Genomic DNA, 14,232 nt, shown 5'->3' on the forward strand with positions numbered 1-14,232 from the left:
ATTCCTGTATAGTGGACCATATGATTGTGTGATTCAAAATGGCCAGTACCAGTCCATTTCAGCTCACTAATGCCTAGTATATTGATCTTCAAGCATTCATTTCATTTTTTGATAACTTCCAATTTACCTAGATTAATACTTCATACATTCCACATTCCAATTATTAATCGATGTTTGCAGCCATTTCTTCTCATTTTGAGAAGCAGTAGTGCTTGGCATATTATTTTCCTATCGCTTCACCAAAATCCTACAATTGACTCTGATTGGCCTGGCCAGGGTCACATAGCTCTGTTTAAAGAATATTTTGCCAGAGGAATGAGGATGCCATCGTTGGTCACCCTGAACCATTTATTTCCAAAATGATAGACAGTATATAGGACTGTTCAAAATTATAAGATAATTTCTATTATCAGAAGAAGAAATCACAGCCAAGCAAAGCCACACAGGTACTCGTGAGGGGCAAAGGTGTGGTGCAAGGAAATGGCCTTGCTCCAGGTGAATCTTGCATGTCATCTAGAGATGAGAAGCTAAATGGAAGGCACTTGCCTCATTTTCCCTCCAATCCACTAAGGTCCTTGTGGCACAGTCACAAACAGACTGTCTTCTGACGGCATCTACCTTATATATAGCCCAGCCAATCCCAAACTGGGGTTTCTGATTCATTACAAATTGTGTAAATTTAGGGGCATTGTAAAAAATTGCCATTATTATAAACACTCCAGCTGAAAAAAGGGCTTGTCATCCTTCAGTAAGGCTGCACTGACCAGACATTAGGGCTTCTGCTTAGTAAGCCTGGTTGTCACTGTGCAGTGTGCCAGGCATTTTGTATAACAAGCTAGGACAGTTGAGTATATGAGTTAAGAGCACACATGCTCGAGTCAGATTGCCTAGTGTAATCCTCTCTTCATCATTCAAGTATATCCTTGGGAAAGTAACATAACTTCTTTGTAACTTTGCTTTCCATCTGTAAAATGGCAGTAATAATAGTATCTAGGAGCCCTGGTGGTGCAATGGTTAAGTGCTCAGCTATTAACCGAAAGGTTGGCAGTTTGAACCAACCCACCATGTTAGGAGTTGATTCACTGAGTTCTCTTGGACTATAAGAAACTCTAATCATCAGCTTTACATGTGTTTGATTAAAAATTGGGAAGACAACTAATTATTAGTTCACAAATATAACTTGTGTGAAAGACAATATTTTTTAGAACATGGAGAAATTATTAATAGTGTCCTTAGGAATAAAGAGCTTGGAAACAACTGACAAAAATATTTGCTGAGCAAATGGATCAGCATCTCCATTTTCTCAGGAGAGAATGAAATCCAGAGAGGACGATCAAGATCATGGCAGGGTTGGTACTGGAACTCAGGTTTACCACCCTGCCATATCAGGCCTCCTTTCCTTCTAGCCTTGGACAAGTGGACAGGGCACAACTAGGCTGAATGGGCTTATCAGACTCACCTGTGCTCCCTAATCATTCAAGGGAGTTAGATTTCCCACTGTGGTTTCATCTAGATCATCCAGAAATCCGGAAATCCACAAAGTGGGTCCATTGCAAAATTCTACCAATGTTGGTTACAAATGATAATTAAAACAAAACAGAAACAAAAACCTCATTGCCATCAAGTTGATTCCGACTCATAACGACCCTGTAAGACAGACTAGAACTGGCCCATATGTTTTCCAAGGCTATTATCTTTACAGAAGCAAACTTCCATATCTTTCTTCCATGGAGCAGCTGGTGGGTTTGAACTGCCAAATTTCCAGTTAGCATCTGAGCACTTAACCACTGCACAACCAGGAGTCCCTATATAATTAAACTAAATCCACTGCTATCAAGTTGATTCCAACTGAAAGTGACCCCTGTTGAGTTTTCAAGGCAATATACCTTTACGGAAGTAGATTGCCCCATCTTCCTTCCACAGAGTGGTTGGTAGGTTTGAACCGACAACCTTCTGGTTAGCAGTCAAATGCCTTAGGTGCTGTGTCACCAGAGTTCCTTTCTTATATAATTAAGCCTCTCTAAATCTCCTGAAGGAGCTCTGGTGTGCTGTGGCTAAAGTAGGTCAGTGGTTCAAACCCAGCAGTTGCTCCACAGGAGAAAGATGAAACAGTCTGCTTCCTAAAAATTTACAGCCTTGGAAACCCTTTAAGGGCAGTTCTACTCTGTCCTTTGGGTCACTGTGAGTTAGGATCAACTCAATGACAGTAGGCTTCTTTTGGTTAAATATCCTGAAGTATTACCCTGATTTCTAAATGGCTGCAAGGAATCTCTGAACAAGTAGAGAAAGAAAAGGGCAGTAACTTTGAGACTCTGCTATATGATATGCATATATTTTGATAGATACTAAAGAAACAGGGAAGAGGACAGAGAAGTGGAGTAGACAGGCCTAGATTTAAACCTTAGCTCTGCCTCTGTGAACTTGGGAACCCCACCTGACTCCCCTTCTTATAGCTGTGCTAATTCAGACAAGGGTCCTAATTTCTCAAAGCCTCAGTTGTCTGAAAGCTGGAAAAGAGATAATAATACATGTTTCACAGCATGTCTTAAGATAAAATAAGATCATGCATGTAAATGTCAATGGCACATAGTAATCACTCAGTAAACAATAGACATTAGGCTTATAGGCACAGTCAATAAATATTTATATTGAACTTATAATAAAGCAAGCATTGGGGATACAAATCTTCACTCACTTAATCTTCAAGCTGTAGGAAGGCATAATTATCTCTATTTTATAGATGACACTCAGAGGGGTTAACTAGTCTAGTCACACAGCTAGTGAGCGGCAGAGACAGGATTCCAACCCATGTCAACTAGACTCCAAAGCTTTTGTCCTTTCTAAGACATTAAGGCAGCTTGGCCTTTCTACTTTATTTCTTCCAGTAAACTGAGAAGGCATCCAGGTAAATGTTTATTGTGCCATTTTCTTATTTAAAAGAAAAATAAAAACATAGTAAGATATTCAGGCCTGAGTAGAATTCCTGGGGGACATGCTTCCAAATCCAGATTTGCTTCAGATTCATAAAGATGCCAGGATTGGAGGTCCACACCCCTTCACAGCCTGAGTGTACTTCTGCATTGCATCCTATATTATCAATAGACAATTTCTTTAGGAAGACCTGGGCTGCATAAAGGAGCCCTGGTGACACAGTGGTTAAAGCACTGGGCTGCTAACCAAAAGGTTGGTGGTTTGAACCTACCAGCCACTCAAAGGGAGAAAGATGGGACATTCTGCTCCTGTAAAGATTTATAGCATTGGAAACTCTACTCTGTCTCCTCTGCCCTACAGAGTTGCTATGAGTCAGAATTGACTCGACAGCAGTGGTTTTGGTTTGGTTTGGATTTGGGCTGTATAAATTAGGCAGCACAGTGACCATTGTGGTTATGAATATAACTGATTAAGGTTCTTCTGGCTGCACTATTTGTTTCTCAAACTTGAGCTAAGCTGATTGATTTTCTCGCTCTTTCTTTTTTTAAACATCAGTAAATTCCAAATTGGAAAAAGAAAATATTCCACAGTTGAAAGAAAGAATTAAGCTGGGGAATGAGCCCAGGTGGCACCCACAGAATTGCAGTTTTTGCACTGAGATAAAGTGAGTGTCATCTGTGCCCTTGCTATGGGGTCTTGCTCAGCAAGTAGCACAGGCTGCAGTGTCAGGAGAGTGTGCAAGGGCTGGGAGTCTATAACCGGGGTAGGGGTGGGCGTGGTATTGACCAGGAGTGTAGCACTTTAAAAGGCATTCTCAAATATGAATAATAATACCATGTATGGAATACGTACTATATATTGTTGTTGTTGTTGTTGTTGTTATGTGCCATCAAGTCGTGGGTTTGAACCGCCAGCCATCTGGTTAGCAGGCAAGTGTCTTAGCCACTATGCTACCAGAGCTCCCTACTATATATTAGGGGGAGTGAACAGTAGGTGAAGTGCGGAACGTGTACCATTAATGTGTTCCATTAAGAACATGGATTTGAAGTTAGACAGACTTGGATTCCGATCTTGGCATTTGGTAGCTATAAAGCATAAATAAATTTTCTGAGCAATAGTTTCCTTATCTATAAAACAGGAGAACTAGTAGCTACACTTAGTAAGTACTTATTATGTACTGGGCATGTTCTTAGTATTTTACATGAATTAACTGATTGAATCCCCTCAACCACCCCATAAGTATTATTTCTGTTTCAAGTTAGGAAATTGGGGCATACATATACATACATACATACACACTGCCGTCCAGTTGGACCCAACTCACAACGACCCCCCCTTGGGTTTCTGAGGCAGTATCACTACGGAAGTAGATTGCCTAACCTTCCTTCCGGGGAGTGGCTGGTGGATTTGAACCACAAACCTTCTGGTTAGCAGTCATATGCCTTAGGCACAATGCTACCAAAGCTCCCAAATTTAATTTCCACTATGGTTTCACTGGGGCTCGAACCCAGGACCTTCTGTGTGTAAAGTAAATGTGATAACCACTACACTATGGAACCTTAACAATTGGGGCATAAGGAGAGCTAAGTAACTTGTGCAAGGTCAACACAGCTAGGAAGTGGTAAGTCAAGATTCAAACTCAGTCCATCTAGAGCCCCACTCCTAACACTGCATTGTGTTCTTCCTATACCTATCTCAAAGGACTCTTAGGAGAATGAAATGGAATACATTCATTTAAGATGCTTACAGAGTACACAGCAGCCATGTACTTTGAGTACTTTGAGGCCGTTCTTAGTCCTATTATAATTCTTTGTCTTAGAGATCAAGTCAAGCACTTTGCAGAGGACTTCAGGAGGACTTTTTTTTTTTTTTTTAATCTGTTTCTAGCATCACTTAGTGTATGGACATTGATGGATGGAATACTTGCCCATGATCTCCTGAGCTTGTATCAGAAAGAAAACCCACATGTGACCATGTCATAAATGATGAAGAGCATCTCTCTGTTCTGTATAATTAGTTGGACATTTTTGCCTTTTCCCCAAGTGGGACTTCTTAGAGCCTGAGGAAGAAGATAAAGATCACTTGAGCAGGGGCTACCATGCTACCTTGTGGCTTACTAGGGTTGGATGGGTGCTCTTAGGGTAAGGTAGAGGAGTTTACATGAAGCTTCTGCAGATGCTAGGAAGGGCACTGGGCTTGGAGTCTCTGTTTATGGGCTCTGTCACACTGAGCACTTAGCCTTGCAGAGTCTCATTTGTGAAACAAGGATAATAATACCTACCTCTTGAGGTTATCATGATGGGTTATGGTTTATCATCAAACCTTAAACTTTTTCTGATTGTCCCATACACCTCATCCATAAAACTACTTGATATTTGTTCAGTAATCACAAACCGACATGAAAAGTTTTTACATTAATAAGTCATTTCAGTGACACAACTTAAGGGCTTCAGAATTGTTTTCTTCTTCATCAGGAATAGAAAGCACAATCAGAGAGAGCTGCATTAGAATGGAGGCCCTGCCGTTTTCTAGTTGTGTGGCCATGAGCAAGTTTTCATATTTTATTTATTGTTTTGTTTTTAAATAAAGATATCACATTTAATCAAGTTTCACCAAATGTGAAGGTCTGAGATGTCCATTGTTGAAAACAAGAAAGACTGAAAATTTTTATAAATAAAGAGTAGGTTTCTGAGGCTCAGTTTCTTCATCTGCAAAATGAGGGAATTAAGACCTTCCTTCAAGTGTTACTCTGAAGATAAAATGAGGAGACCTTCATAAGGGACCTACTCATAGCCGTGTATCAATAAATATTGATTCTCTTTCCCCTGACAACATCCAGGTGTCCAGATTTAAAGACCCTCCATGCTTAAGGGCTTAATTCTACTTCATTCAACCATCACTTATGGAGAGTTTAATTTCAGATATAAGGAAGACAGCTGAAGGTACAGTGAAGACCAGACAGATAAAAAAGACAGATACAATCTCTGCCCTTGGAGACTTTTACCACCTAAGGAGAAAATAATTAGATATAATTCTAAGGAACTATGAAAGTGAATGAATAATAAACCTCAATTGAGTTCTTTCTATTTACCAGTCATTCTGCATGTACTGTCTCACTAAATCCCTATAACAACACTAAGAAGTAGATGATATTATTACCCCATTTTATGGTTTAAGAAATCAAAGCTTTCAGAGGGTAAAAACTCACCCAAAGCCAGTAAATGATGGATCCTGGTTTCAAACTCACTTCCATGTGACTCAGCAGTCGTTCTCCTGACCATTGTACTTTCTGATGTTTATGGAATGAAATTAGAGCTCAGAAAACGATTTACCTTGTCCAGTGTGTTAGTAGGAGAGGTAGGATTTGATCATACTTACTTGAACTCTTAGCTTGAGTCTACTTAACCACAGTGCTATCTATACAAGAGGAACACTAAGGTGAAGACTAAGGTGCACCTAACCCAAGGTTCAACAGGATGGATTGACACAGTGGCAGTAACTACCTCAAGCTCAAGCTCCAAGCTCACTGCCATTGAATCGTTTCTGATTCATAGCGACCCTCCTTGGGTTTCTGAGGTGGTATCTCTATGAAAGTAGATTGCCCAATCTTCCTTCTGAGGAGTGGCTGGTGGGTTTCTGGTTAGCTGTCAAATGCCTTAGGCACTATGCCACCAGAGCTCCTGCACCTAACCTAAGACATGCTATTTTCCATCGCCTCATATGATGTGAAAGCTGGACAATGAATAAGGAAGACTGAAAAAGAGTTGATGTCTTTGAATTATGGCATTGGGAAGAATACTGAAAATACCGTGGACTGCCAGAAGAACAAACAATCTGTCCTGGAAGAAGTGCAGCCAGAATGCCCTTTGCAAGCAAGAATGGCCAGATTTTGTCTCCTCTACTTTGGTCATGTTGTCAGAAGGGACCTGTGTTAGTTGTGTGTCAACTTGCCTGATTTTGAATGGCTAGGCATCTGGATGTAGTTATTCCCCATGATGAAACTGGTAATCAACTCCATGGTGGAATCTACTAGAGGAGCTGAATAGCTGCCTTGGTGATGTGGTTTACTACTAGTATATAAGAAGCAGCTTTGAGAAAGGTCTCTGCAGCTTTTTGGCTCACTTGGGCCCTGCATATAGCCAAGTCTTCATTCAACAGCCTGGCATGCTGTTTGCCAATCTTGGGATTGTCTCTGGACTTGAATAGCCGAGTCTTCATTCAGCAGCCTGGCATGCTGTTTGCCAATCTTGGGATTGTCTCTGGACTTGAACTAGTGGCCTGCCATGTTGTTTGAAAATCTTGGGGCTGTGCCATTTTATTTGTTGACCTTGGGTTTGTCAGCCTCAGCAACCAGCAGCTGCCTGAGTTAAGAGAAGCCTCTAGCTTCCAACGGCTGGGAGCAAGAGGCAGAACTGAAGCCCAAGATCAGGGGGCCTTCAACCAACCCCTAGAGCCTGGCACTTTGAACTCAGACTCCTAGTTTCCTAAACTGTAAGAAAATAATCCCGATTTGTTAAAGCCATCCCATTTGTGCTATTTTCTGTTAGAATGGCACTAGAGAACCAGAACAGGACCATTCCCTGGAGAAGGATATCATGTTTGGTAAGGTAGAGGGTTAGCGTAAAAGAGGAAGCCCTTCAACAGGATGGATTGACACAGCGGCAGTAACTATGAACTCAAGTATAGCAAAGATTGTGAGGATGGCACAGGACGGGGCATTGTTTCGTTCTGTTGTAGATGGATCACTATGAGTCAGAGCTGACTTGACAGCACCTAACAGCAACAACAGCATACTGTTTGTGTGGTTCAACCTTTTAGACAACCTATAACTTTCATCTGGAGATGTCTGTGCCTCTTCCAACGAAAGGCAGTTTCTTCAAAACTAGAGACATGAAGATGATGAATGAGAATTCACCTCTCAGTGTGCTGGTATTTAGCCTCCTGTAGGGTATGCAGTGGGTGTGGGAGATGGAGGTAGTGTTAGAAAAATTACCTGATAAATTGCCCTGACCTTCAGTTCTGACATTAGTTTCAACAAAGTAGGCTAATCTCTTTGGGAGCCTTAAGATTCATTGTCTTGATTTCATTCTCATGGCATCTGCAACTGTTGATAAAATATAGACTTTTATGCCCATCTCCATTATTAGCTGTCTTACCTGCTCAGTTTGGAGAATGCCAGGTCGACTTTAAAGAGAAAGATCAGAGTGCCTAGAGTGCCCAAATGATCCCAGGCTTCTTGAGATTCAGTGGCTGCATCCAGGTGATAGAGCCTACAGACAGGAGAGATGATGAGATCAGAGAAAGAGGTGTCATCTAATTCTAGCCTCACAGTGTTAAGACCTCTGCCCTTGGAGCATACCACCACTTGAAAGTGGAAGAGATTGACCAGTAGGGAAAAAAAAAATGGTGATAACTCAGAGTGAAGTGTGGGGTCTAGGAAAGCCCAAAGGAAGGTCCTTTAGCTCAAATTGGGAGCTGCAGGGGTGGTCAGAGAAGGCTTCCTGGAGGTGAAAAACTTCCAATCTGAGTTAACTAAATAAATGACTGAAGAAATCCTTCCACGCATAAGAAAAATAGCATATGCAAAGTCAGGGGCATGGGATAAGCAGTGAGCTTTTTCATGCGTGGTTTATAAGGAGCTTGTTAGCCCTGGTACCTTTTTAAGAGGGAGATGGAGAGTTGTGAATGCTACCTTGCAGTGGTGGGCTGAGGCCAGATGGTAAGTGACAAGACTGGAGAGCTAATCATAGGCATTGAGTGTGTTTCAGATGAACTTATGGACATACACTCTTTCTTTAACGCTTGTCCTGTGGGTGGTGAGGAGCCACTGGGGAACTTTACACCAGGGGAGTGACATCATCCAGTTTTCCTTTAGGGAGATCACATCAGCTGATGGATGCTAATGAAATGGCGTGAGGTGAGCCTGTGGTCTGGGAACACTCATGTTGACTGTGACTCTGGCCTAGGTGTCCACTGATGAGATCCTGAGCTAAGACAGTGATAGTGGGGATGGTGAGGACCTGATGGATATTTGGAAGGTGAAATCTAGATGACTTGATAATCATTGTAAAGTTGTTGAACTTGAAGAAGCAGCAATGGTGATTCTCAAAGGTCTAGTTTGGTTAATTGGTTTGATTAATTGCGTGGGTGGTTAAGCCAGCAGCTGGTGGTGTTGAGATTAGGCTCATAAGAAAGGGAGCAGTATGGAGGGCAGCAGGAAGGCAGGGGGACATTTACATTTAGCTCTGTAGTATTCAGTCAGCATGTTAGATGCTTAAAGTGCGAGGAAGAGATTTAGGGTAGTTATTTAAGCCTCTGCTTAATTGACAGGGAGCTCACCAGCTTGAGAGGCAGCCAATTCGGTATTGTAGAGCTTGGCAGGAAGAAAGGGTTTCTTTAAGTTGAACTTCTGTTAACTCCAAATAACTTCTGGCCTTAGTCCTGAATCTCCCCTCTCAAGCCCCATGGAGATTTGCTCCTCCTTCCACCCTTTAGCTATGTGAAAGCAGTAGTAGAGTTTTCCCTATTGTCTTCTTTCACGAAATTCCCTGAGACAAACAAGGGGAGCCACAAGGAATCAGACTGTCAAAGGCTGGAGGAAACCTCAGCAGATCATCTGTAAAATGAAGGAAACTTAGTTTTCAGATAGAGGAACTGAAGCCCAAGGAGAGGAAGGGGATTTCCCAGAGTCACAGAGTGGATTACTGGCAAAACCAAGAAGAGTTCTGCAATCTAGCACTCTGTTACATCGTACAATTGGAATTTAATTTTCTGGCATTTGATGGTGTGAAGAACCACAGCATAGGATGAATGATAAGTCAGTGAAAGTGAACAGAAAACATTTTCTACTTGGAGGAAACGAATGGGCAGAAAGAAACACCTCAAAAAAGTTCAGCTCCACACCTCCTGCTCAGTCCAGCGGCTACATTTTAGACTTTACTATTTTTATTCATTTAGATCAAGGCAACAATAATAATGGTGACAGTTACTTCTAACTTTTGCACAGGACTTTCAAAAGTGCTTTCAAATATATATGACAGATGAAGAAACTAAAACTCAGTGAGGTTAAATAAATTGTCCAAGGTTGTAGAGCTTAAAGAGGCAGAACTGAGACAGAAGTCAGACCATCAGATTCCAGCTGCCAGCTGTGGTGACAAAGAGCTTCCTGGCCTCTCTGAATTGGTTGTGTAGGCCAAGGTTCATTAGCTAAACTCTTAGCACTGCTACATCACCATCCTGAGTCAGTGATAGTCGATGGCATTTTAATGGAAGCCAAATAATTCTTTTTCTTGGCATTCTCGGGCAGCTGGAGTTTTTGTGTTTTGTGATAATTAAATACCATCATCTTTCATATCTGACAATCTTTAGGGCCTGATTAATGACTGCAGCGCGTGGTGGAGTAGAGCTTTGAACCAATTCTTCCCAGTTCAGTCATAACTGACAAAGCAAAATCAGAATGGACCCAAATTTGTAAAATGTGGGTACAACAGAACGATAACTGGAACAGGAAAAATTATGGATAGGTACCCTGCTAGAAACTTTATCTACCTCTTAAAAAATATAGCAACCAAATCTCCTGACTGGCAGAGTCAGAAACAGTAGTGCCCAGTTCAAAGATGGTGGCCAACCACACTTCTTTGAATACGTGTCACTCTCTACTGTCCCGACAGTACTTCAGTCTTCTGCAACAGGCTCCTGAAAGGGCTGACTATGCCTCTTCTCAGTCTCCCATTCCAAGACTTCAACTTGTAATTTTTTCCCATTCCAGTATTGTTCTGGTACATCTTCATTTTACACATTTGGATCTATTCTGATTTCGCTAATTGGGCTGTGAATGAACTGCTTTGAGCTGGTTCAAAGCCCTGGTTGGAGTCATTGTTAATTCCATAGCAAGGAGATTGTCTTGCACCTGGAACCCAAACAGAAAGGTCTCCTTCGGTCTGAGATGCTGATCTAATGCAGAAAGGTGCCCTCAGATTTGAGCACACAGAGGCCTTGTGTCCATTTTTGTTCTGAGTGTCAGGGCTGCAGCTATCCTTATTATCTTCTCATCTACATGCTCAGCTGTGGGCACCCTCCTGAGCCCGGAACTCCTAAGAGCCAGTGGGTTGTCTAGAGTAGGATTCAGCTGTACTCTAATTTTCACATATAATGTACATCCATACATGATGCATACACACATGTAACATACATAGTGCACATAGGAAACTAATGCAGGAAAGTGTTACATGGTTGGTTGAAAACCATATAACATGTGTTATTTGCATAAAAATACAGTAATCAAAGAGTATCCCATTCCTATTAGACATTTCCTGCTCTTTTTCTCTCATGGTTTTTTGCTTTTAAACCCCTGTTGTAAATGCTGCAGTTATCACCATGGTGACTATTTCGTGCTTTGCAATTGATTCATTCAACATGCATGAATTTTGTTGTAATTTTAGAATTACTAGCTACTAATTTTGAGCATTACTATGTTCCAGCAGTGTGCAAAGCATATTATATACATTATCTCATTTAATTCTCTTAACAATGCTGTAACAAGTGGACATTATTTCCATTTACTGATAAGAAAACTGAAGCTCAGAGAAGTTATGTGACTTGATCACAAAGGTAGTGACAGAGCTAAAACTTGATTTGACGGCTGCCTGACACGAGAGCCTAGTCTCTCTCTAGCCTCCACTGCTCTGCTCATTGGTCGATCTGATTGTGATTCACAGATGCAGCCAGGATGCTTTGGTGCTCGGGATTATTGCACATATAAAATAAAAATATCTGAGGTGTGGTAGGGAACCAGCAGCTGCAAATACATCTGAGAACTAATGTTGTTGTCGTTGTTTGCCATAGAGTCAGCCCCGACTCCTAGCGACCCCTCCTTGGGTTTCCGAGGCAGTTATCACTACGGAAGTAGGATTGCCCAACCTTCCTTCCAAGGAGTGGCTGGTGGGTTTGAACCGCTGAGAACTAATAGGAAGCAAAAATCTTCCTGGAAAACCAGGCTTGTAAAACTCAGATAAGCAAATGGCCTTCACTGACAGAGGTGTGTGCAAATAACAGTAAAATAATGACTCATATTTGGGCTCGATTCAGAGATACACTTGGTAGATTTATCTGCAAGAAGAGGGTGTAAATTGAAATTTACAACACAGCTTTGCAAATGTATACCAATGCTTACTCCCAAGTAGCAGCAGAGAAGCAACTGCTGGTGTAGACAGGAAGTCCTGACAGCCTGACTTGCTCTTCTCTCCCCTACATTAACTAAACATTTACTGAAGGTCTACTAAGCACCAAGGTCCTTGGATTTTACAAACAGTTGAGCACTTGTCTATTAACTGAAAGGTTGGTGATTCAAGTCCATCCACAGATGCCTTGAAGGAAAGACCTGGTTATCCAAAACTTCACAACCATTGAAAACCCTGCAGTTCTACTCTGACATACTCAGGTTGCCATGAGTCGGAATCGACAGCAACTGGTTTATTGTGTGTGTGTGTGTGTGTGTGTGTGTTGATTTGTTTTTTCACTATGTACAAGGTTAGCTCTGTGCTAACCCTGGGGGATATGAAGATGAATGATACATGGGCCCTTCCCCTCAGGATGCAGCAGTAACCCACTGTATATGTGGCACTTGAGCAAAGGTCACATTGCTTTTGATCCTGCAGATATTGGTGAGGTAGGAATGTCTGTTCTTTTCCACAGATGCACAGAGCATGGACCAGGCAGGTGAAGTGAGTTGAGGCTGCACAGCTAGTAAGGGAACACTGGAAGATAATTCTTTTCCTAGGCCATATCTATCACTCACTGTTATATTCCAAGCCCCCTGTGTACAGAACTTGGCACAATACAAAACTCAGTCAATGCTAAATGAATGAGTTAATTCTGAGTGTCCCCTCTGAAGTCTGTATATTGGAATGGGTTACAGAAGAAAAGAAGGCCCTCTACAACCTCTCACCTTGTCTTACCTTCTGGCCATAAGCAGAGGGGCTAGTTTGGTGCGAGGGGCAGAAAGGAGAGTCCAGTGAGACCCTTGGAAAGGTCGTGTTTCCTCTGTAGAGGTTGTGAGTGAATCTCCCACTGTTGATCCCCAAAACACAATCTTTCCTTTGGGGGCCTGGAAAGCATTAAGTCCCCTTGTCCTAGTGTCTTAGAATGGAAGGGATGAGGGCAGGGTAACAAAGGATCCAGCTAAAGCATCTAGAACTCTGTCTCCAAACGAGTAAGTAAAGGCCTACATAGACTCGTGATCTGGAGAGCCCAGGGTGGGGTGGGGTGTTGTCATTATTTGCAAACAGATACCTCCACACTAGCTTTATCCTTCTGAACAGACTTCCCAGGCCACTTACAAGTGACTCTTAGCCATTCACTCAATAAACTTATATTAAGCATCTACTTAGTCCTAGATCCTGTGATAACTTAGCACTGAAGGGAGTAGGGATTTTCACACCTAATAGAGGAGGCAAAAGGAGCCCTGGTGGTTCAGTGGTTAAGTTTCTAGCTGTTAACTGGAAGGTCAGTGGTTTGAACCCACTAGCTGGTCCATGGGAGAAAGATATGGCAGTCTGCTTCCATACAGACTTCACCCCTGGAAACTCAATGAGACAGTTCTACTCTGTCCTCTAGGGTCATTAAGAGTTAGAATCCACTTGACAGCAACAGGTTAGAAGAGGCAATATGGGGACATAAGTATATATTCTCTAGGTGGGTGAGGGAGAGATAAAGTATCAGGTTCAAGGTCCGGTTTACCTGCTATCGGTACTCAGTGGAGGAAAAGAGGACTTGGGGAAACTTTCTGGAGGAGGTAGCAACTGAGCTAGCTTCAAGAAACAGACAGTTTTGGACTAGGGCATTTCTTGCTCTTGTAGGGAAATTTCCTTTTAGTTTTTAGATCTGTAACTAGTGGACTTCATGTTTAAAATATTGTTGTTTTAGGAACTTTTGGCAGCACCTCTAACCAGTTACCAAGCCAGAGTGTGTTGTCTCCATTTAGTTATAAAGTATATGTCTGTAGGCTTGCCAACCAGTTCTGACTGGGACCTCAGATGCTTGCTCCATTCACTGAGGGAGTAAGTGCGCTGTCTCGTCCTTGTCTTTGGCCCTGAACTAACACAGTTCAGTTGGTATCTGTGTTTTGTGAAAAGGCAACATGGTTTGGTAGCAGAATTCAGTCTTCAGATTTTAAGCACCACTTACTTGTTTTGTAAGCTTCAGTTGCCTCATCTGTAAAATGGGGGTGATGATATGGCCCTTTAGGGGTTGTTGTGAGCATTAGACTGAAAATGTACATACCAAACTCACTGCCATTGAGTG

General features: G+C 42.0%; 1 protein-coding gene and 1 non-coding gene across 2 annotated transcripts in view; one reads left to right on the forward strand and one right to left on the reverse strand.

Annotated features, from left to right (window-relative positions):
* Positions 1 to 14,232, forward strand: part of TENM4 (teneurin transmembrane protein 4) — a 562,032-nt gene that overhangs the window by 184,795 nt on the left and 363,005 nt on the right. The gene's annotated exons all lie outside the window — the stretch shown is intronic.
* Positions 4,418 to 4,490, reverse strand: TRNAV-UAC. Its single transcript has one exon. It is a non-coding gene; the product is annotated as a tRNA-Val (tRNA).

Source organism: Orycteropus afer, unplaced genomic scaffold, assembly GCF_000298275.1.
Source record: "Orycteropus afer afer isolate SDZICR_OR568_19922 unplaced genomic scaffold, OryAfe1.0 scaffold00074, whole genome shotgun sequence".
Lineage (NCBI taxonomy): Eukaryota > Metazoa > Chordata > Mammalia > Tubulidentata > Orycteropodidae > Orycteropus > Orycteropus afer.